This window comes from Schistocerca cancellata, chromosome 1, assembly GCF_023864275.1.
Source record: "Schistocerca cancellata isolate TAMUIC-IGC-003103 chromosome 1, iqSchCanc2.1, whole genome shotgun sequence".
Lineage (NCBI taxonomy): Eukaryota > Metazoa > Arthropoda > Insecta > Orthoptera > Acrididae > Schistocerca > Schistocerca cancellata.
Window position 1 is genome coordinate 886193175 of NC_064626.1, and position 26297 is coordinate 886219471.

Here is a 26297-nt window from a genome sequence, read left to right on the forward strand (position 1 = left end):
TATACACTGTACTAGTGCCGACATTGTGCATGCTCTGTTGCCTGTGTGTATGTGCCTGTGGTTCTGTCAGTGTGATCATGTGATGTATCTGACCCCAGGAATGTGTCAATAAAGTTTCCCCTTCCTGGGACAATGAATTCACGGTGTTCTTATTTCAATTTCCAGGAGGTATATATATATATATATATATATATATATATATATATATATATATATATATATATATATATAAAGGCTTGGGAGCTCATTATATTGAGTTGACAGACATGTTTCTTACAGGATTCTCTAAGACCCAATCTTTGAGCATATATGACTGCTAGTTTATAAAGTAGAAAAATAATATTTGCAAGTTTATCAGTCAGATATTTTATATAATCATTCTAAGAGATTCTTTGGCCTATTATGAGGTCCAACTGTTTGACAATTTTATTCTCTTCTTTTTGTGCCTTTAGATTAAAATATACATCCTCTGTATTTTTTCTGTTTGTTTCTTACTGGTTAGCTTAACACCACTGACTGCTTTTTCAAATAGTTTTTCGTCTATAACTGCCTGCATATTCTCAGCAGATGAGATCATAGTCATATCATCAGCTTATAGAAAATTTTTTGCACGCCATATACACTCCTGGAAATGGAAAAAAGAACACATTGACACCGGTGTGTCAGACCCACCATACTTGCTCCGGACACTGCGAGAGGGCTGTACAAGCAATGATCACACGCACGGCACAGCGGACACACCAGGAACCGCGGTGTTGGCCGTCGAATGGCGCTAGCTGCGCAGCATTTGTGCACCTCCGCCGTCAGTGTCAGCCAGTTTGCCGTGGCATACGGAGCTCCATCGCAGTCTTTAACACTGGTAGCATGCTGCGATAGCGTGGACGTGAACCGTATGTGCAGTTGACGGACTTTGAGCGAGGGCGTATAGTGGGCATGCGGGAGGCCGGGTGGACGTACCGCCGAATTGCTCAACACGTGGGGCGTGAGGTCTCCACAGTACATCGATGTTGTCGCCAGTGGTCGGCGGAAGGTGCACGTGCCCGTTGACCTGGGACCGGACCGCAGCGACGCACGGATGCACGCCAAGACCGTAGGATCCTACGCATTGCCGCAGGGGACCGCACCGCCACTTCCCAGCAAATTAGGGACACTGTTGCTCCTGGGGTATCGGCGAGGGCCATTCGCAACCGTCTCCATGAAGATGGGCTACGGTCCCGCACACCGTTAGGCCGTCTTCCGCTCACGCCCTAACATCGTGCAGCCCGCCTCCAGTGGTGTCGCGACAGGCGTGAATGGAGGGACGAATGGAGACGTGTCGTCTTCAGCGATGAGAGTCGCTTCTGCCTTGGTGCCAATGATGGTCGTATGCGTGTTTGGCGCCGTGCAGGTGAGCGCCACAATCAGGACTGCATACGACCGAGGCACACAGGGCCAACACCCGGCATCATGGTGTGGGGAGCGATCTCCTACACTGGCCGTACACCACTGGTGATCGTCGAGGGGACACTGAATAGTGCACGGTACATCCAAACCGTCATCGAACCCATCGTTCTACCATTCCTAGACCGGCAAGGGAACTTGCTGTTCCAACAGGACAATGCACGTCCGCATGTATCCCGTGCCACCCAACGTGCTCTAGAAGGTGTAAGTCAACTACCCTGGCCAGCAAGATCTCCGGATCTGTCCCCCATTGAGCATGTTTGGGACTGGATGAAGCGTCGTCTCACGCGGTCTGCACATCCAGCACGAACGCTGGTCCAACTGAGGCGCCAGGTGGAAATGGCACGGCAAGCCGTTCCACAGGACTACATCCAGCATCTCTATGATCGTCTCCATGGGAGAATAGCAGCCTGCATTGCTGCGAAAGGTGGATATACGCTGTACTAGTGCTGACATTGTGCATGCTCTGTTGCCTGTGTCTATGTGCCTGTGGTTCTGTCAGTGTGATCATAAGATGTATCTGACCCCAGGAATGTGTCAATAAAGTTTCCCCTTCCTGGGACAATGAATTCACGGTGTTCTTATTTCAATTTCCAGGAGTGTAGTTTGAAATGTCATTAAAATGGACAATAAAAAGAAATGGCCGGAGAACATAGCTTTGTGGGATTCCTCTCTTAATTTTCATTAGTTTTAATATCTCTTTGTTGACATGCAGTAATTGTTGCCTGTTGCTTAGGTAGGATTTAACTAAATTTAGTACTTTATCTACAAAACCAAAGTATTCTGGCCTTTTTGCAATATTATCTTGTTATTCAGAATCGAAAGCTTTGCTGAAGTCTATAAGTGTAGTACAGGTGATTATTTTCATTTCATAACCATTGTGAATTGCAATTAACAGACTTTCAAAATCTCTTACAGTTGACTGATTTGACCTGAAGCCGAACTGGCTTGTTTTTTTCAACATTTTATAGACCTGTATGTGTGTGTGTGCCTCTCTATGATTTTGGATGTTATAGGGACAACATAGTTATTTGGTAAGGCTTTGTCATCCAGTTTGTATACTGGAAGTGTAACTATAATTTTAAGGCATTCAGGGAAAGTACTGTATCAAGAATTTTGTTTACAAGATAGAGCAGAGGCTTTCTGATTTCCTTAATAATAGATTTTAGAACATAGCTACTGAGCCTATATTAGTCCTCTGTTCTGGAACTGTTCACCTTGTTTACGACATTAGTAATGTCTGTAGCAGTAAGTCTCCAAACGTATCTTTCATTTGGTGTATTCTGTGATAGCAAAAGGAAGGCCTCAGAACTGATGTATTATCACTTGGTGATGCAAGGGTTCTTATAGCATTTACAAAATATTCGTTGAGGCTTGCACAGTTAATTGGAATATTGATTTCTTCCTTTCCCATGTTTGTCTCACTTTTCACTACATTCCTAGCTGCTTTACATTTATTTGTAGAATTTAATATGTACTCTTCGTTTGATTTGATTTTTGCTGCTCTAATTTCAGGTTTAAAAATTTTTCTTGAGCTCATACAGTTGTTTCCGTTCTCATATCTGTCAGCAAGTCTGTCCTTCAGCATGAGTAAAACTGTCCTCATTTTATTGAGTTGTTGTGTAACTCATTTTTGTAATAGTGGATCATTACCTAGCCATCTTCACAGAACGTATATTTGAGATAATAGTTACTGTGAGAGTAGTGGAATAGCAGTGGAAGATACAAGTCACATTTTTTAAGTATAAACCATGCATAGCAGCAAGCTCATTTCACACAACAGTTAATCATATCTCATTAATCATTACCAACTATGCTAGAAGACAAAAAAGAGATGCACCATGAAGCAACTATCCGAATCGGACGGAAATCGGTAGTTGTGATATAGATATAAAGACAAAAAAAGACTACAATATAAGAAAAACTAGATTATTTATTCAAGAGAAAAAGCTTCACAAGTTTAACAAGTCAATAATGCTTTGGTCCATCTCTAGCTCATAGGCAAACAGTTATTCGACTTAGCATTGATTGACAGACTTGTTGGATGTCTTCCCAATGGATACATGTCAAATTCAGTCAAATTTGCATGTTAGATAGTCATAATCCTGCGGTGACTGGAGGGCCCTATCCATAATACTTCAAATATTCTCAGTTGGGGAGAGATCCGACGATCTTCTTGGCCAAGTTAGGATTTAGAAAGCACAAAGACAATCAGTAGAAACTCTCACTATGAGCGGGCAGGCATTATCTTGCTATGATGAAAGTGCAAGATTGCTTGTTCGTTGTATTACAATTCTTTGTATTACAACATTCCTTCATCAAAATAATACAAAAATTTTAAAAATAATTATAAAATTTTTAGATAAATGGAAGTTTACCCTGTACAATTCCTACACACTGAGACATAGTAGTATCATCATGAGGCCAAAAGTAACAAATTTTGAAGTAAAAAATAAAAATTAGCTATGAAAATTATTTCCTATTACTGTAACTTATGTTTGCCATTCACACACAAACTGAATGACAATCATTAAAGGTTAGTTGATGTATGTCTGTTTTCTTAAATTTACTTTTAAGTTGCACAGAAACTTTGTAATCTTGCTTTCCCACGTCACTGCAAATTATTTCATGTGTATAGTAGAAAAGCTTCAACTTTTGTAGTTCTGTCTTCCTCAGTTGCTTGTAATGTTATAGTATACTGTAAATGTTTACTTGTTGGCTGTCTAACTACAACTGAATGAAACACAATTTTTGTGCCATAGGCGTTTTGCCTTATTCTCTGCAAGGCATTTTCAGTGGCCTGGAATATGTGCAAATTTTTGCTGTTTGGTTTACATTTTGGGACAATGTATATATAGGTTATAAACAGCTTTGGTGGTTGGTTTCTCTGTAGTATAGTAATATTTTAAGTCCTGCTGACAGGTTCCATGGATGATTTTCTATATGTTTTGTATTAGTTCCGTTTTTGGCACTGTTCTTCTTGTTATAATTTCCATTTGGGGTTTCGTTCCCCACACTTCACAGCACTAGGAACTGAACACTTGCTTTGATGCTATGTTTTGGTTTGTGTCGCTGGCTGTCGGATGTTATTGCCAAAGATCGAATGTTATTGCCAGTTTTCGAGTGTATTTTTTTAGATATCTGTGATCAAGTTGAATATGCATATGTATCTGCTGCCGTACGGATTAACAAGCCATATGATGAGAGTGAATTGAATCCACAATCAGCCACTTGTCCTGGGCAGACGTCCACCAGCTGAAACCAACCACGAACTTAGCATGATGGAAAACTAAGCAACAAAGCAACTATCTCAGGCCATAACTCAGAAGAGCGAAGACGAACCTAGTCATTCAGATTCTGGGGCACCAGGACATCATGTAGGGAAGAGTCAGAGCTTCCCAAAACTCCTCAAACCAAAGCGAAAGCAATTCTTTGGTACACTGAACGTACAGACACTGACTAAAACAGGAAAACTCAAGATACTGGCAGATACTTGTGATAGATTTGGAATTCATATACTTGCAGAACAAGAAACGCGTTTTCGTGATTGTGATCACTTTGATTCAGGTGGCTATCGTGTCTACAAGGGAAAGCCTGCAATCAAACTGAAAGATAGTAACTTAAACTTGTTGGGAACGGCATTCCTCGTGCATAACAGTATCCACGACTCTGTGATAGACTTCTCGTCACCCTCTGAATGCCTTCCTCTACTCACAGTTAAATGTGCCAATAAGGCCTTTACACTTGTAAACGCAGATGCTCCAGTCAATAACGATCCTGACAAAAACAAAGTGGAGAAGTTCTGGTCAAAACAGGAACATTTACTCACGAAGAACCCTCAACACCTTGTCAAAGTCCTGTTGGGAGATTTCAATGCGCAAATTGGCACAAGAACGTGAACACAGATAAATAACTGGGAATTTTTCAGCACAAAAAAGACGAACACCAATAGACATCGCTTAATCAACATATGTGGGATAGCCAACCTCCAAATAATGTCCACTAACTCTAAAAAACCACAGAGGAAAATGACTACATGGAAATCTCCAAACAAACACATTGGGGAATGTCAAATTGACCACGTAGCGATAACTAGAAAATTCTCTCCAGAAATCATGAATGTGAGGGTACGCAAAGGTTTTATGGAGTCCAATCATCATCTCTCACAAGTCAAAATCCACTTCATACCTAGTCAAAATAAGTGCCGAAAATCTAAACTGCTGAGCATTGATCCATAATATCTAAAAGAACATGCAGAGGAGTTTGTACAATCACTAGATACTAACACAGAAACAAGAGAAGAGCTTCTTGGAACCATCCAGCAGTCATCAAGAAAAAGCAGTCAACCACCACGGAAAGGAAACACAGATGGCGGACAACAGACTGCGACAGAGCGCTTGATCACGTATTCCAGCCTGGAAGATTTGCCACAGCCATCTAACACTGAAGAAATGGCAGAACGTTTTGGAAAGAAAGAAGAAAACATCCAAAACCATCAGACAAATTAAGCACCCGTACCATCACAAACGATTAGAGGAAATTAATAATGATTTTAAAACTTTTATAGAGCTAGCAACCTTCAAGCCACCCACTGTTTGTTTTCAGCACCCTGATGGAACACTTGAGACGAACACCAAGGCCAACTGTGAAATCCTGAAACAGCATTTCGAGAAGTTACACAACAATGAACCACCAGCAGACAAACTTGACTTCCATGTTGCAGTCCCAAACCGGGATGCAACTTCACCTACGCATGAGGAGATACGAAACATTGTATCACACATCTGAAAAACAACAAAGCACCAGGGGAAGACGGTGTAATTGCCGAAATGGTCAAGATCGGAGGTGAACTCTTGATTGACGGACTAAAAACTATCATTGGAAATACATGGGAAAGTGGAGTGATACCAGTGGATTGGAAAACTGCTTTGATTCACCCTCTACACAAAAAGGGCGACCAGACTGATCCCAACAACTATCGAGACATTTCACTTCTACCAGTCGCTTACAAAGTGCTCTCATGTGCTCTTCTAACCAGATTAGAACATCAGACAGAACATATGATCGGTGAATATCAGGCAGGCTTCCGCCCACATCGATCCTGCACAGAACAGATCTGGAACCTGAAGATGATACTGCAACACCGTCAGTCGAACCACACAGTAGTCAGCTTCGTAGATTTCAGGAAAGCATACGACTCGATTCATCATACCAGTCAATTCAATACACTTCGTGAATATGGTGTAAATAACAAAACTACTACATGAATTAGGCAGACTTTAAGACACAACCTCAAAAGTAAACTTCATGGAAGAAGTTTCTTAACCTTTTCAAATTAGGACAGGAGTGAGACAGGGTGATGTGTGAAACGGTATTCTTTTGGGTGTGTGTGTGGGGGGGGGGGGGGAGAGGTTGGTGGGTGTGGGTGGGTGGGTGATCAGAAAGTGGGAGGGAGAGAAGAAGAGACAGAGAGAGAGAGCAGGGTATGTATTTGTTTTAATGTGGCTACATGTGCAAAAGGGATGCATTTTATTTTATCATTTCTTTTATTAAGTGTAGTAGGAAGTCTGTATTGATGTGTGTTTGCTCATTTATCACATGTTTGTGTTCAGCAATGGCTTCCAGTATGTGGAAGTTTTCTTGCATTTATATAAATTATTCGTCATGGTTGTTTGTTCTCAATATTTTCATATCTTGTTCCATGTTTGTAGAATAGTGGTTATGGTGTTTTAAGTATTCTGCAGACATGGAATGGTTTGTTTAGTACTTCCAACACCTGATGTGTTCTTTGTATTATATTTTAAAGCTCCTGCATGTCATGCCTATGTATCAAAACATATGTACGTTAGCCATTTTATTTTATTCTTGTTATGTCAAGAAATTTATTTGATTTTCTTTTTCAAGTGTGAATTTTATGTTCTGATGTGCTCTGTTGCTTTCAGGGTGAAGTTCATTTATTTTTTTCATTTGTCTCATCTGTCAGACAAATAATGTCATCCACATATATGTACCAATATATGATTTTAAATCTTTCATTAGTGGTTATGTTTTCAAATACTGTATTTGATTTTTTAGATGACTGATAAAAATGTTTAGTAATGTTCCTGATAATGGGGATCCCACAGGCATTCTATCACTTTGCAAATAATATTCAGTCCTGAACTTAAGTAGTTTTATTTGGTTGTCATTCTGAGCGAATTTGTTATTTCTGTTATTGCTTGTGTAGTGAGGTTGCTGTGGGATGTGAGATTTTGTTCTATGATTTCTCTTGTTTCTGCGATAGGGATGGAGGTATACATGTTTTCTATGTCAAATGAAATAAGTGCTGTTGTGTGTGGTACAGTACGTTCTGGATGTGTTCTATTAGGTTTCCTGTGTTTATCACTGTTCCGTTGTTTTCTGTTTTATAGTTTTTTGTGATTAACTTGTGAAGATGTTTGGCTATGTGGTATGTTGGGGGTTTCCTGGAGCTTAAACAGTGATTCTTCATCACCTCACACGTAAATGGAAGAAGAAGAAGCCCTAATAACTGATAGAGTGGGAGGTACCCTCTGCCAAATGCTTCACAGTGGTTTGTAGAATATGGATGCCGTGAGAACTGTGTAGTTTTCTATGTTCTGTGCCAATTCTAGATGAGTCTCAGAGAGTATCATGTTTAGGTACCGTTTTTTCGAATATAACACCTTAATTTCATTTAGTTAATAATGGCTCTCATTGGCATACCATCTATGGTTGGCTGCAGAGTGTTGGTACTTGTGGGTTTTTCTGTGCTATGTAGTATTTCTGTTTACCTGTGAGTACATGTTCACCGTTTTTCAGTGTTTGTTTCAGGATTGATTGAAATCCTGTAGTTGGGCCTGACTTCAGTTTTTGTATGGCGTCGATATTTATGTATTCCTTGGTTTTGTGAGGTATTGTTCTTTGTCCATAAGTACAGTTAAATTTACTTTGTGGGGTCTTGTTATTAAAATGTTATTGTTAATTAACTTTTGTTTTAATGTTTTTGTAGTGGCTCCTTCTTTTTGTTTGTTCCTATTATATGTGTTCTGTGTTTATTTCATTGTGCCTTTTATTTCTTTTTTACTAATTCTCTTGTCAGTCCTATGTATACTTCTCAATTATTTCGTTGTTATTCACGTTTGAGGATGTTTTCTGTTTCTACTATGAGATTTTCTGTTTGTTATTTAACTTGATGTTGGTACAGTGTTTCAACTCTTTTTCAAAAAGCATTTTGTTCTTTTTCGTGTAGTTTTGTCTGTATCAGGTTAATTAAACGTGGGTGGAATGTGTATTGGTGTTCATGTGGTTCACATCCCAAATTCAAATGTATTTTTGTGTCTTTTTTATTGTTAGTTTCATTATTTTCTGTTTATACTCGTTTTGTAAATGTTTCACTGCTTTATATATATTGTATTAAGTTTTTCTGACGTTGTCATGAGAACTGTGGGATTTCCTATGTTCTGTGCCAATTCCAGATGAGTCTCATACAGTATCACACTTAGGTACTGTTTTTTCGAATACAGCATCTTAATTTCATTAAGTAGCCAGTATCGTTCTGCAGTTGATTTCGACTTTTGTGCGACTGTTTAATTGTCCCAAAATGTATACCAGATAGGGAAAATACGTACAAATTCAAGGCCACTGAAGATGCCTTGCAGAGAATGTAGGTGAGATGCGTATGCCACGTAAATTGTGTTTCACTCAGTTGTAGTTAGATATTCAACTAGCAAAAATTAACAATGTACTATAATATGTAATACATTGTTTCTCTCTTCATCTCATATACTCATAAAACTTCTCTGGTTATACTAACAACTGAGGAATGCAGTACTCGCCATGTTCTTTTTGAGACAAATATAGCTTTAACATCGTTTTAATAGCTAGAGTCACAATGCAGCACTCATCTTGCAACATGGAGGGATTGTGGCAACTTACCTAACTTCATCTCCTTGATCTCATCAAAAATTGATGAAGGAGATCAGATGCACCATGATCAAACTGTCATCATCATCATCATCATCATCATCATCATCATCATCATTTAAGACTGATTATGCCTTTCAGCGTTCAGTCTGGAGCATAGCCCCCCTTATACAATTCCTCCATGATCCCCTATTCAGTGCTAACATTGGTGCCTCTTCTGATGTTAAACCTATTACTTCCAAATCATTCTTAACCAAATTCAGGTACCTTCTCCTCGGTCTGCCCTGACTCCTCCTACCCTCCACTGCTGAATCCATGAGGCTCTTGGGTAACCTTGCTTCTCCCATGTGTGTAACATTACCCCACCATCTAAGCCTGTTCGCCCTGACTGCTACATCTATAGAGTTCATTCCCAGTTTTTCTTTGATTTCCTCATTGTGGACACCCTCCTGCCATTGTTTCCATCTACTAGTACCTGCAATCATCCTAGCTACTTTCATATCCGTAACCTCAACCTTGTTGATAAGGTAACTTGAATCCACCCAGCTTTCACTCCCATACAACAAAGTTGGTCGAAAGATTGAACGGTGCACAGATAACTTAGTCTTGGTACTGACTTCCTTCTTGCAGAAGCGAGTAGATCGTAGCTGAGCGCTCACTGCATTAGCTTTGCTACACCTCGCTTCCAGTTCTTTCACTATGTTGCCATCCTGTGAGAATATGCATCCTAAGTACTTGAAACCGTCCACCTGTTCTATCTTTGTTCCTCCTATTTGGCACTCAATCCGTTTATATTTCTTTCCCACTGACATTACTTTCGTTTTGGAGATGCTAATCTTCATACCATAGTCCTTACATTTCTGATCTAGCTCTGAAATATTACTTTGCAAACTTTCAATCGAATCTGCCATCACAACTAAGTCATCCACATATGCAAGACTGCTTATTTTGTGTTCACATATCTTAATCGCACCCAACCAGTCTATTGTTTTCAACATATGATCCATAAATAATATGAACAACAGTGGAGACAGGTTGCAGCCTTGTCTTACCCCTGAAACTACTCTGAACCATGAACTCAATTTACCGTCAATTCTAACTGCTGCCTGACTATCCATGTAAAGACCTATAATTGCTTGCAAAAGTTTGCCTCCTATTCCATAATCTTGTAGAACAGACAAGAACTTCCTCCTAGGAACCCAGTCATATGCCTTTTCTAGATCTATAAAGCATAGATACAATTCCCTGTTCCACTCATAACACTTCTCCATTATTTGCCGTAAGCTAAAGATCTGGTCCTGACAACCTCTAAGAGGCCTAAACCCACACTGATTTTCATGCAATTGGTCCTCAACTAATACTCGCACTTTCCTTTCAGCAATACCTGAGAAGATTTTACCCACAACGCTGATTAAAGAGATACCTCTGTAGCTGTTACAATCTTTTCTGTTTCCATGTTTAAAGATTGCTGTGATTACTGCTTTTGTCCAGTCTGATGGAACCTGTCCCGACTCCCAGCCCATTTCAATTATCCTGTGTAGCCGTTTAAGAGCTGATATTCCACTGTATTTGATGAGTTCCGACTTAATTTCATTCACCCCAGCCGCTTTATTGCACTGCAATCTATTGACCATTTTTTCCACTACCTCAAATGTGATCCTATTTCCATCATCATTCCTATCCCATTCTACCTCGAAATCTGAAACATTACTGATCGCATTTTCACCTACATTGAGCAACTCTTCAAAATATTCCCTCCATCTGCCCAAGGCATCCACAGGATTCACCAGCAGTTTTCCTGACCTGTCCAACATACTTGTCATTTCCTTCTTACCTCCCTTTCGAAGACTGCTAATTACACTCCAGAATGGTTTTCCAGCAGCTTGACCCATAGTCTCCAACCTGTTTCCAAAGTCTTCCCAAGATTTCTTCTTGGATGCTGCAATTATCTGTTTGGCTTTGTTTCTTTCTTCAACATGACTTTCTCTGTCTACCTTGGTTCTGGTATGTAGCCATTTTTGATACGCCTTCTTTTTCCTTTTACAGGCTGCCTTGACTGTATCATTCCACCAAGCTGTTTGCTTCATCCTACTTTTACACACTACTGTTCCAAGACATTCTTTAGCCACTTCTAGTACTTTGTCCCTGTACCTTGTCCATTCCTTTTCGAATGTCTGTAATTGACTACATCCAACTAACTGGTACCTTTCTGAGGTCGCTGTTATGTACTTGTGCCTGATTTCCTTATCCTGAAGTTTCTCCACTCTTATTCTCCTACATATGGACCTGACCTCCTGCACTTTCGGCCTCACAATCCCAATTTCACTGCAGATTAAATAATGATCAGTATCATAAAAGAATCCTCTGAATACACGTGTGTCCCTGACAGCCTTCCTGAATTCCTGATCTGTTATTATATAGTCAATGACAGATCTGGTTCACCTGCCTTCCCAGGTATACCGGTGAATGTTCTTATGTTTAAAAAAGGAGTTTGTGATTACTAAGCCCATACTGGCACAGAAATCCAAGAGTTGTTTCCTGTTCCTGTTGGCCTTCATATCCTCTCCAAATTTACCCATAACCTTTTTATACCCTTCTGTTCGATTTCCAGTCCTGGCGCTAAAATCACCCATGAGCAGAACACTGTCCTTGTCCTTTACTCTAACAACTACATCACTGAGTGCCTCATAAAAACTATCCATCTTATCTTGATCTGTCCCTTCACAATGCGAATATACTGACACAATCCTAATTTTCTTGCTAGACACTGTCAAATCTATCCACATCAGTCGTTCGTTTACATACCTTATTGCAACTACGCTGGGTTCCATTTCTTTCCTGATGTAAAGCCCTACACCCCATTGTGCTATTCCTGCTTTGACTCCTGACAGGTAGACCTTGTATTCTCCCACTTCCTCTTCTTTCTCACCCCTTACCCGAATGTCAGTAACAGCAGAAACGTTCAGCCCCATCTTACTTGCAGCCTCTGCCAGCTCTACCTTCTTCCCAGAGTAGCCCCCATTGATATTAATATCTCCCCCTGTTGCCCAATGTTTTCAGACAGCTTCTGGCAGTGGCAGTTGCCATCTGTTGTTGGGACTACTTTTAATGCAGCCTAATAACGCTGCATAATTTACTCTGAATTTATTAGAAATTATAATGTGAAGCACAATGACCTCCTCTTTCACAGAAGATGAAAAATGAAGATGGACTGACCTCTGTGAATATAGCTAGATGCGAGGGTGATGACCTCTTGTTATTAAAGAATATATATTGACACTCTATAAAGTCTATAAAGTGGATTATCACTTGAGTGATACTCATTCTAATATCCAATCCCTTCAAAACACTTTCTCATTTCTGAATTGCTGTGGAAATATTGACACAAATAAATAGAAATAAACTAATTTAGAAACATTATTTTGTACATCCTTCAACAACCATACAAATATACATACATTCTTCCTAAAAACAAAGAATTAACCTGATCATCAATAAAAAGAATTAATTAGTTACTTACTAGATAAACATCAGCATTACCTTTCTGAAGTACTCACTATATGGAGCATATTCTCATATTCCTAACATCAACACAAAACACAATTACTACAAATTTAATCATAGTCTGTCACTCATCACTATGTAATTCCCTAATCATCATGAATTTCATCATCATAGTTCTTTTCACATGGTTTAATCACTTCATACGTTGTTTCTTAATATCTTGAAGGGGATACAGTCCTATGATTTGTAAACTTTCTGGATACACCAATAAATACACACCAGGATTTGGAATCTTCACAATTACCAATTGTCTAGTGACTTCCTAGTCTTTTTGAAAAGTAGTGAGGATAGTGAATGTGCTCGCAGCAATACCCTTTCTCTGATCCTAAATGTCTGCATCTGTTTGAGTTTGCTGTCATAATACCTTCTTCTGATTCTGGCCTACTCGATGAGATAAACCAGAGCTTGTCTAATTTTCTCTTCCCAAGATATGTCAGCATCTTATATCTTCAGAATTTTATATTCACATTCGTTTCTTTCCTTCCTTCTAAACATCAGTTCAGAGGCTTGAATTTGGTTGCTGCGTGAAAGAAGTTGTTCATATTTTCGTCTTCTACAGGTTTCTTATGGCTCCATGGAACCGGATAGAAGCTATAAACATGTGTTGTATGCGATTTAACACCAAGATGACGACATATCCTTTGATGATTCCGGGTTTTTCATCAAAAACAACCGAATGAGGTAATAGGAGGCTTGATAACTGATGCTTCTGTTTATCAGTGAGGTGCATAGGCTCTTTTAATTTCCCTATTATTTGATCTGAAAATGTAGATACTTTCATTGTGTATGGGGAAGACATTGTTTGGCGTTTATTATTTGTGATGATCAAACTTATGCGGCCCGCATGACAGTACCGTTCGTGTACTCCTTCCTTCCGTATTAAGTCAACCTCTACCATAGCACTGTCGATCCAAAATTTCGTTTTCCCTGCTGAGAAGTCGATACTTCTGTCCCTCTCTCGTAGGCTACTAATGACCAGGATACAATCCACTATCAATTTTTCAACAAATTGGAACACACATGTAATTGTAGCATTTCCCAAATTCAATTTCAATTGTGTCTGCATCCTGACACTTGTGGATTTTGTACTTAGTGCTCCTATAATTCTGCAATTCTGTATTGGCAAAACTGGTAGTTTTGCTTTTCGCAATATCTTCTGGAACAAAGCGCTTGATATCACATTAGCCCAAGATCCTGTGTCTAATGTTACAGTGACTGGAATTCCTTCGATTGCACAAAGGATTTCCGACACTGACACAAAAGGATAAACCTTGTCACACTGATGAATATCCTCACACAATTCCTCTGATAGTTCCTCTCCATCGTTATACCATAGTATCTGCAACTGCTGGCCATGGCCACTATTCGAATCCTTGATCGTGTCTCTGAGGCTCAAGGTGGTCACAATTAGTTTGTTGAATGTGCTTGTCTGCCACTATTTGCGTCGTCTGTTTCCTCCCTAATTATTGGTGCCTGCATGAGCCAATCTCCTGGCACAGACTACAGCTGATTATGTTGTTGCTGTTGCGGAAAATTATTGTTCCAAAACTGGCTAGTTGACAGTTGCTGGTTATTAGATTGGACTCGATTCTACCTCTGATGGCTGCTATTAAATTTGTTTCTGGCCAGTCGGAAGCCACTACTATTACCATTCCAACTGTTGTTCTTCCAACTACTGTTTTAAATACCATTCGGTACAGTGCTTGGATTTGCTTTATACATTTGGTTGGTTCTTTGTGCATTACTGCTATTTCCATAGCCACTTGGTGAGTGATACACACCAGTGTTCACATTATTATAACCGTTATTTGATCCTGGTGTGGACTTCAGGTTTTCTTGAATCAGATCGATCGAAGACAAAAATTCCTCCAACTTTATGTATGACACACTAACTAGTTGATTACTGACACTGACTGGTAATCTAGCATTTAATATTCTCAGTATATCCTGTTGTGGTAACGGATCGTTCCAGTGTAACACCGAAAATGCAGGATGCATTTCACCTGCTACCGATATATAATTTTTTTGCTTAATTGTATGTAAATATTTGTAATTTAAATGCTTTCTTTTAATAATTAAGGACATAGCTTCACTGCATATGTAAATTTAGGTAGAAGTCTGTTGATATTTCATTGTATTTATCTGTGTCTTAGTGTGAAACTTATAAGCTCTGGGAAAAAGCCAAAGGAATTGTTATTTGCGTCGACTAGCAACGACAATAGCAGTGCTTGTGTGTTGTGAAATCTTTGGTTAGGGAGTTGCTGCACGGAGCACGTGGAGTGAGAGGGAGACGGCTTCCAGCGCTTGTAGTGTGTGGAAGTGTGGTGTCAACGCTCTCGCAGTAGAGAGTACCATTTTCGGTGGTATCATGTACGCATGCCAGCCAGATGTCTAGTAGAAGGAGTAAGGACAGTGGACGGGCAGCAGAGGCTGTATTAGTTACGATTGCCCATTTCTGTAATTAGCTGTGGCTCCACAAGATGCTACTGTCTTCAACAGCAGCAGCAGTTCCAGCAACACAGCTTTGTCGTCTGCTCCGAGTTTCTCGTATGCACAGCACTGAAATAAGACTGTTCATTGGTATAAAGTATTAACGGCTAACCCAGCAGCACAGCTGAATGTGATTTGATTGATATAATTTATTTAAATAATGATCAGTTAAACTCAGGTGATTGTGTCCTCATTGCCCCCAGACATTGTTGCCAAGCAGGGTCCTTCTTCCTTTTTTTCCCCTTATATGTTAACCGAGTGTCATAAAAATCAAATTGAATAGTTACAGCCAGTTTATTAATGAATAATGTCACTTTTAAGAATTTTAGCCTCAGTCTACTTTCAATTAACTTTTGTACAGCAGAGGCTTCAGTATATGACTAAAGTAAAGCAAAAAAGTTGGAGAATCTATTACTGGAAAAAATTCAAATCTAAAGAAACGCACAAATTAAGATTGCAGAAGTTTTACTTATTTTACATATAGCTTGGAGCATGTGGCTGTTTGGTTTGGTACGTATTCTAGCGTTTAATTCTGTTCAAGTCAGAAAAAAAGGCTCAGTTGTTTAGACAATAATATGAAATCCAATTTGCGAAATAAGTAACGGTAAAGTAAAAACTGCTTGTTTTTTTCCCTAAATTTCTTTGCTGACATTATGTTGAGGTCACTGAAAATCATTCTTCATGTAACGAAGTTCAATACTAACACAGTTTAATTACATATTTTCAAATCATTAATCGATTGCCTTTTTCAACGTTTAATGCCGAACATGAAAGAGTGACTTCTCAGTTTTCTTCATCATTACATACTCACTTAAAATTAGTGTCAAAAAACGTGACGACCTTCAGTCGCTGTGTCAGTGTTTAATAATACGTTTTTCTTTCCCATCATCTTGTACAGGATTTTGGATGCAAATTGCCCTAGTGGGATGGTGACCATCAGTTATTTCCTTTTCGTGTATTTATGTAACTTTTGGATTCATGATCAGTGGTACCCCGTTTCTGTCTCGTGTTGTTCGTGAGTGAATGCACAAAATAACTTTCATTGACTAAATTATAGCACTGTTTGGTTTAATTACTTTTTAATTTTCAGAAAGGTCGGTTGTACACTTTCCTCCTACTTACCGGTATCGGTTCTTCGGGAAATATAGCTTTATCCAATTAGAAAAAATCCATTAGGCATACACGCGATCCATGGTCATTTTTTATATCGCAAGCAGGATAGGCCGATTAGTAAGAGGGAGGTTACACCAGTAGTAACATGTATTGGGATATTTTACGAAGTGTTTTCTTAACGTCCCTTGCTTGAATGAAAATTGTTCAGGATAAAATACTTCTTGGCGCAACCTTTGTTGAATCCCGCGCGACCAGTATTTTGCTAAGAAAGCCTGTTCACATTCATCGAAAGTCCTACGAAATTCGCTTGCGTCGGTTGCCCATATAACCTGATACAAAGCTTATCTTCCGCGCATCAGTTCAGTTCATTGGCAAAGCTCCTCTGAAGCTTCTCACGAACACTACGGGATATACCGTCCTCTTATCGGGATTATATATCTGAAACTGTCGATATTTCAGCATTTTCTCCTCGATATTAGGTGTAGAGTACATGTACTGGCCCGTAGCGGCTTATTGTAGACTATATGGGGTACTATAGTATGGCGAATATGCGTTTGTTATTTCCGTAATTGGATACGTCGCCCGAAGTTTGTGGTCGTGGAGCTTGATGTTCCTTTCTGCCACTTTTCACCGCCCCTCAAATGTCATCTAGCATTCCTTGGGTCATCTTAATAGAGCCCTCGACTTGCTTCCTCCATTTCACAAAATCGGAGCCTAGCTGAGTCTTCTAATCCTTTCTTAAAGAAACACTCTTCTGGCAATTCATTTGGAGATAAGGATGAGACAGCAGATTTTACACCATCTGTTATCGTCTGATTCAGTTGCTGTTCCTTCGCCTTTACCCAGTGATCGATCTCGTGCGAAAGGTAATGCTTATGTACCTCAAAATCTTCTTTGATTTTATCTTCCTGTAGTAAGGAAATATCTTGCACTGTTTTGCTGACGCTAGCAACTGTTTCTTCTAGCTGATTCTGTCGATCCATAATTTCGTGGACAATATCACCTGTGTTTTCGATCTCTTCCGGAAATTTGTTCTGAACCTATCGCAACTCTTGTAACTTATTCGACAAGGTCTCTTGCTTTCTGATAAAATCAGCTATTGTCTCTTGCATTTCGTTTTGATTTTGCACAATCGTCGGAATTAAGTCTACCTGTGTCTCGATTTTAGACTGCGCTTGTGCCACCTGATAGTCTTTTGCTCTTGTGCCATAAAAGACTGCACTTGTGCCATTTGGACTATATTATCAGATAGCAAACCACGCTTTTGCATAATTACGGTGAGGGCATCAATCGCGGGTGCTGAGGATCTAACTACACTCCTGGAAATGGAAAAAAGAACACATTGACACCGGTGTGTCAGACCCACCATACTTGCTCCGGACACTGCGAGAGGGCTGTACAAGCAATGATCACACGCACGGCAAAGCGGACACACCAGGAACCGCGGTGTTGGCCGTCGAATGGCGCTAGCTGCGCAGCATTTGTGCACCGCCGCCGTCAGTGTCAGCCAGTTTGCCGTGGCATACGGAGCTCCATCGCAGTCTTTAACACTGGTAGCATGCTGCGATAGCGTGGACGTGAACCGTATGTGCAGTTGACGGACTTTGAGCGAGGGCGTATAGTGGGCATGCGGGAGGCCGGGTGGACGTACCGCCGAATTGCTCAACACGTGGGGCGTGAGGTCTCCACAGTACATCGATGTTGTCGCCAGTGGTCGGCGGAAGGTGCACGTGCCCGTCGACCTGGGACCGGACCGCAGCGACGCACGGATGCACGCCAAGACCGTAGGATCCTACGCAGTGCCGCAGGGGACCGCACCGCCACTTCCCAGCAAATTAGGGACACTGTTGCTCCTGGGGTATCGGCGAGGACCATTCGCAACCGTCTCCATGAAGCTGGGCTACGGTCCCGCACACCGTTAGGCCGTCTTCCGCTCACGCCCCAACATCGTGCAGCCCGCCTCCAGTGGTGTCGCGACAGGCGTGAATGGAGGGACGAATGGAGACGTGTCGTCTTCAGCGATGAGAGTCGCTTCTGACTCGGTGCCAATGATGGTCGTATGCGTGTTTGGCGCCGTGCAGGTGAGCGCCACAATCAGGACTGCATACGACCGAGGCACACAGGGCCAACACCCGGCATCATGGTGTGGGGAGCGATCTCCTACACTGGCCGTACACCACTGGTGATCGTCGAAGGGACACTGAATAGTGCACGGTACATCCAAACCGTCATCGAACCCATCGTTCTACCATTCCTAGACCGGCAAGGGAACTTGCTGTTCCAACAGGACAATGCACGTCCGCATGTATCCCGTGCCACCCAACGTGCTCTAGAAGGTGTAAGTCAACTACCCTGGCCAGCAAGATCTCCGGATCTGTCCTCCATTGAGCATGTTTGGGACTGGATGAAGCGTCGTCTCACGCAGTCTGCACGTCCAGCACGAAAGCTGGTCCAACTGAGGCGCCAGGTGGAAATGGCATGGCAAGCCGTTCCACAGGACTACATCCAGCATCTCTACGATCGTCTCCATGGGAGAATAGCAGCCTGCATTGCTGCGAAAGGTGGATATACACTGTACTAGTGCCGACATTGTGCATGCTCTGTTGCCTGTGTGTATGTGCCTGTGGTTCTGTCAGTGTGATCATGTGATGTATCTGACCCCAGGAATGTGTCAATAAAGTTTCCCCTTCCTGGGACAATGAATTCACGGTTTTCTTATTTCAATTTCCAGGAGTGTAGATAATGCGCAGCAGCTGCGGGGTCGGCTACAGCGTCCGTTACGTTAGCTGACTGCATTTCGCTTTCTTGTTCTGCTTGCATTTAGACTGCGCTCTAGTTAAAAGCATGAAATGCTGCCAACAATTACGTAAATTCTACATTTCTGATTAACTCACACAGTAATTTGAGTCACTACTTCAGACGTAATTAAAATCTCGCAACACTTCACAAACTACCGCTCCAGAAGTTTGTCTACATAATGATAGCGAAAATGGAGAACTATCCTTTACGTAGGACAGCAACAGAGTCCTTTCCACTTCTACTCTCTACCAGAATCAGATTGATGGGATAAAAGATGTAGAAAGATATGTGGTTACAGGTCCTGTCTTTATATGACATTTCACGAGTTTCTGGTCTGAAATTCGCATGTGACGGGCCTGCGTAGTCCGCACCCAATGTCGTAACAGCAGTACTCGTGCCGTTGTGGAATGAAACAGATACACACAAATATTATACACAGAGCCCTGTCATGGTCGCCGATTTAACTTCCCTCGACCTTTGAAGCGGAAGTTACATTATTATGACTGAATATGTAGTAACTTGGATTGAAACTTATGGATGAGGGAAATCGCTTCCCCAATATGTTTACACAACTATCTCCCACACTTCCATAAAAAATAGACAGAAGCGCCTAGAACCGCACGGCCAAACCGGCCGGCTTTTGTTATTCTATTGAATCCTTATGTCTATAAAACTAAATGATTAGAAGTTACAGTTCAGACTCATACTCTTGTCTGACTCTCATCGATGAAGTTAGAACCTGGAATAAAATCTCTGTGGCTCTTTAGAATTCCGGCGATCGTCAACTCTGAAAATTCTTACATTACTCAGAGGCACAGTCATAGCCATGGAGAAGCAGTCTTGGGTGGTATGACGTACTCAGTCTGCAGCGTGTGAATCAGTGTCCAAGTCGTGTATCAGTTTCGATAAATACCAGAATTTAATCTCTTAAAATAGAGCATAAACAACCATGGTGCAGGCGCTACTGATTTCGCAGGATACAAAGGTCTCTATGAGTTACGTCACCACTACATGATGTTCCAAGTCACAGACAAGGGAGAAGTTGAAATAACTAAAGAACTGAATGTGCTTTTTCCATTCATGAAATCATAATTTTCCATAAACTATTTTCCTAGCTACATTCCGGTATACATCATCCTCATGTATGAGATGAAATGTCATCATAGTTAATCAAATTTCATTTTGTATACAAGATGGCAGCTTATAACAATGCCGCTAATTACAGCTCCACTGCGATTCTACTCTCTGCAATTCTAAATCCGAAGTTGTCGGACCACTGCACACGTAATGTTCCACATTACGAGTATATCCACAGAGTATTTGTACCATGAGTCAGAGATAATCTGACTCTCGCAGTTGTAAGGAGTCTTTGAGCCATATAATTCGCTTGCTGGGTCATGGTTAAACATTTGTGGTCCATTCAAGCACATTACGTACCTGTATTCAGTCATTGTCAGGGTTGAAAAACAGGGACAAGGGTAATCTTGTTTGCTTAGAGGTAAAAAGAACACCTGACTTATGCAATTAAATCCGTTAATTTATGTCAGCTCAAAAGGCACACGCTTATTGGAGCACTAGTCATCAGTAGTCGGAAATCATCTCTTCAATGAGATGGTGAGTGCAATTGTGGATCTTGCTTATGGTGCTACAGTTTCTAGAGAGTGTCGTTTGGTGAAGATAACTCCAGGCCAGATACCTGGATGCGAAGAGTGAGAGCGGGTGGGTGCAGTGAGAGCTGGGAAATTATAATTGTCTGTTGTCTCTGCTCACTAGGAGTCCCAGCCTATGCTTAATAGCCTTAAATAAACGTTGATTGTGGACTTAATTAACATTATTAAATGACTTAATTAATGTATTTAAACAACATTTGTTTCAGCTCAGGATCCTACATACCAGTAATTTGATTCCTTTGTCTGCGATGTTTTACCTCCAGTAAATGTCATGGGTGGAATGCCTTGTATTCATCTGTATGTCATCTCAAAGAGACATAGGCCTATATAACTATGTACAAATGTTTTTACCTGTAGGAAATGTTCACTTCATAATGAATGCCCAAGGGAGAATCATTTTGACATGAAGATAGATTATTTCATTTTTAACAATGACATCGTTTTTAAACTAATCAGCTCTATTTCTGTACCACTTGGAATATGCATAATATTTTGTTCATTAATTAAAAACGAGTTTAAAACTTATGTAAACGCTTTCCAAATGACTTTAGCATTTAAAAGGAAATTAAACGAATTTCTGAATGGCAACTCCCCCCCCCCCCCCCAAAGTGTCATGTAAGATCTTGTGTAATGTAGTATCCTGTATAGACACCTTTTATTAACTTGACACATTCCACATCATTACGAAGTGTTGTATTCATGTTCTATGGAACAAGTACTAATCTAATCTAATCTCTAATCTTTCAATATTTTCGTTTTTCAATACATCTGGACAAATTCCTTTTGTCTGCAGCACATTCACTATGTTGCTTCAGGTGTGGAAATTGATGCAAATCGTCATTTTATAAATGAGAAATGATCAGTTTCAATATAATTTTAAGTTGATTGATGCTTTTGCCTTCTAGTTTTAAATTTAGGCTTTGATATGGGAACTAATTTCAGCTAAAAACGTCAAATCCAATTACTTGTTGACACATCACAGGTTTCATTTTCAGTTAGTATATTTTCCTGTTCTAAAATATCAGAAACAGGATTTTTAATTTCCAAAACATATTTACACGCTTTTCTTTAGAAATTACGTGTCTCATGATGTAGGACAAGTTCACCATACTCCAAATCTAACAACTCACAGTACCCTCGGAATTATCATGTAGTTAATGATGTAGCTCTAGGTTTATTCATACATTTCAAATATGGTGGCATAACATGCTATCTATTTAAGGTTTTAAGGTTTTTCCACACAGTGATTCTTGGTGTATAGTGCAGTAATATTGTAGTACAGTACGATGTAACAAGTTTTTGAGAAAAGCTGCAGCGTCATTGATTCTGTTTATTATTGACAGCTCTCCATCAGTATACACATTGATGACTTTACTACAATATACTTTAAATGTTTGCAGGCATAATTTTATTTTTTGAATGTTTCTGATTCTATTGTTCTTGGAAACAGTATCTCCAGACTGTCAAGATCTTCAAAGCCATTAGAATTAACATCAATGCCAGTTATAAAAATGATATACTGGGCAACATCGTGTATGTCTGTTGATCCATTCAAAGCTAGAGAGAAGAGAGTACAAGAATTAACAAGGTCTTCCAGTTGCAGAGATATGTCTTCAGAGAGTTTCTTGTTTTGGCTTGTTAACTGGTATCTTGATATAGCAGTTATACGCTTTTATTTCATTATCCTTATTACTAAGATGTCATGCAAATATTGGGAGTTTATCTTCCCTGTCAGAAAGAAGTTAATCTTATTTTTACTAATATTAAATAAGTTTCATATGACACCTATGCCATTTGCCAACTTTTTGCAGCTTACTTTAGCAAATATAATTTGTGTTTCCTTGTTTATTTCTTTTTCCAAGTCACATATTCCTTCCATTCGTAAAAGCTTCATTTTTACTTTGCTAATCTGCCTTTGTGTTTTGTAGTGTCTATCAAGGTCCTGCTGTCTGTTATGTGAAAGAGTAATTCAAGAGACAATGCAAAAGTCTCTCTGTGATGGATGTGGTACAAACAAAAATCAACACCTCCAAGCTATGAAGCAAAGTCCTCGAAAAATTCTGCTGTAATTACTTTCTGGCATTCATTACAAACATTTGCACTTAGTTATATAGGCCTATGTATCTTTGAGACGTCATACAGATGAATATAAGGTTTTCAACTCATGACATTTACTGAAGGTGAAACGTCACAGATAAAGGTATCAAATTAATGGTTTGTAAGGTTCCTGGGTGAAACAAATGTTGTTTAAATACATTAACTAAGTCATTTAAAAACGTTAATTAAGTCTGCAATCAACGTTTATTTTAGGCTATTAAGCATCAGCTGGGACTCCTTCTAGTGAGCAGAGACAGCAGACAACTTCAAGTTCCAAGCTCTCACTGCTCCACACTGCTCCAGGCTCTCGCTCTCTCTCACTCACTCTGCACCTCCAGAAATCTGGAATGACACTCTCTGGGAACTGTAGCACCATTAGCAGGGTCACAACAGCACTCACCATCTCATCGAAGAGATGATTTCCGACTACTGATGACTGGTGCTCCAAGAAGATGAAACATTACTGTCGAAACATGTCTGGGTAAATATAAAAATAAACTAATTGTGTTTGCAAGAGGCTTATTTTCAAAACAACCCGGTTTTTAAATTACAAACATGGAAGAACAAAAAGAGGAGCTAGTAAAACGAGTATCTCAAAGCCAAGCCAATCATTTCCCACGAAGCTCTAGAACAAATTCAAGAATACAACAGTACCACTGCACAAAACTATCCTCAACATCAGGTTTAACAAAATCTGTCTAAGTAATAACATAATCCCTGGTTTTGTAAAAGTCAATGTAAACAGCAAGTCACCTGCAACACAAGTAGCCAAAATAAAAGCGGAAATTATTTGGTTAGAGGAAGAAATTCGTTTCCTATACACACAAAAACAGCAGCTTAATCTTCAGCTGTACAAAACACACCTTGAATTAGCTAATCTCTTAAAAACACCAACTCATTTCGATGAGATAACTCAAAAAATCAGGTCTTACACAGAAATACTAATGAACAAAAAGAAAGAAACACAAAACAAAAAACTGAATCATCTCATGAGATCTACCACAACAATAGTTAAAGAAGATACAGTAGGGACCCAACATCAGATTCATGACAGACTTGTCAATTTAACTGACATAGGATTAACAAAACAGGAAAGAGAATTACTTGAAGAGGGGCCAAAACACAACATAAACACAAACCTGTCACACAAAATCATACAAAACCTGATCACAGAAACAGTATACATAATAAAGCAAAAAGAAAAGTTGGAGAAGCCAAATTTCAATGCCAACTTTAGACGGAAACTTAAAGCAGAAGAGATAAAACACATTATGAAGAAGAACAAGACTCAAATCATCTCAAAAACAAAATTAATGGAGCAAAATATATCTATAAAACTAAACAAAAAACTCCAAAAATACAATGCAATCATCACCAGAGCAGACAAAGGGAATACACTTATAGTGAAGAATGAGGCAGATTACATCAAGAAAACAGAAGAATTTATAGAACAGAACAACATCATCAGGTCAATCAATGATTCCACCATGAGGTACCAAAAAACATACATAATCTCTTAAAAACCGTCAATGTCACTGTCACGGAAACTCGAACCAAGTACGTGACACAAAAGAATCCCAAAGCACCCAGCCTCAATTGTTTACCGAAGCTACATAAAAATAACTGTCCAATCAGGCCTGTAATCAATTTAAAAAATGCACCATCTTAAGACCTAGGTAGACACTTTAGAGTACATACTGTACTACAGAAATTATACACTTTCACAAACAACAGAAACCTAAAAAATACCAGTGAACCGATAGAAAAGATAAAAGATATAAACATACCATTAAGAGCAACCCTGGTATCTTTTGACATCACATCCATGTACACAAATGTGCCAGTAGAAGAAACAATCATCACTGTTAAAAAAACAGCTGCAGTATCAAGGGGACATAACAAACACACATAGATGAAATAGAAGCCACCCTAAAGATCAGAACAGAACTACTTCTCTTTCAATAAAGAGTTCTGTCTGCAAAAAGATGGCTGACCAATGGGCTCACCCATCAGTGGTCTACTTGCAAACATATTTCTAAACCACAGTGAAAACAAAATATTCAACGAAATCATACATCCAAAACAGTATAACATTATATACTGGTACCGATATGTGGATGACATCATTTGCTTGATTGATGAAACATATATCTGAATAAAATAACAACTACACAGTGACGTAAATACAGTTCACCCAAAAATAAAATTCACTATTGAGACAGAACAGGAAATGAAACTTAATTTCTTGGACATTACCATACACAGAATCAACAACAAACATAATTTAGATTTTTCACGAAACCACAGCCATAAGTACAACCATTCACATCAACCCCAACCACGCCAAAGCACACAAAATCTCAAGTTTCAGACACATGCTACACAGGCTCAACAGAACCTCACTAGACAAACACAACTATACACAGGAACTAAATACAATACACCAAATAGCCAGAGTGAATGGGTACAACACACAAATGATAAATAAACTGAACAACAAAATTAAAATACAAATTAAAAGAGGACAAATCATCAACAAACCACCAGCCACAACAGAGTACCAAGAACACAAACTCCAGACAAACACAGGGTACCAGGAACACCCTACAAAGATCACAGTATGGCACATACTACCATACAGTAACAAAAACGTCCACAGGGTGAGGAACATACTGAAGAAACAAGTGCTACAAATATCATTCCGCACAAATAACGCAGTACAGAAAAATCTAAGCTCTAAGAACACCTCCACAGACAAATTCTCCAAAGCTAGAATATATCAATTACGGTAACCTGTAGTTCATGCCAGTCGGTCTACATAAGCCAAACATGCAGAAATTTCAGAATGAGGTACTCTGAACACCTCAGATCCCTAAGAAGTGATAGTACACAATTCACTTTTGCAGACCATCTAATACAAGAAAACCACCACCCAAAATGCATGGAGACTGATTTTAAGAACCTCAGAGAAAGCCACAGCCTGTATCAAAAACTCACAATAGAGGAGAACTACCACAATGAAAAAGCAACAATGCAGGGAAAGACAGTCCTGAATGAAAATACAACACTGTGTAACAAAACACTGTTTGGAACACTCAACGAACTATACATAGGCAACTTCCTACAAAAACATAACAGTCAAACATTAAAAAATAATAAAAAAGAGCGACTTCTGTTTTAATGGTTCCCTCCTCTCCCCTC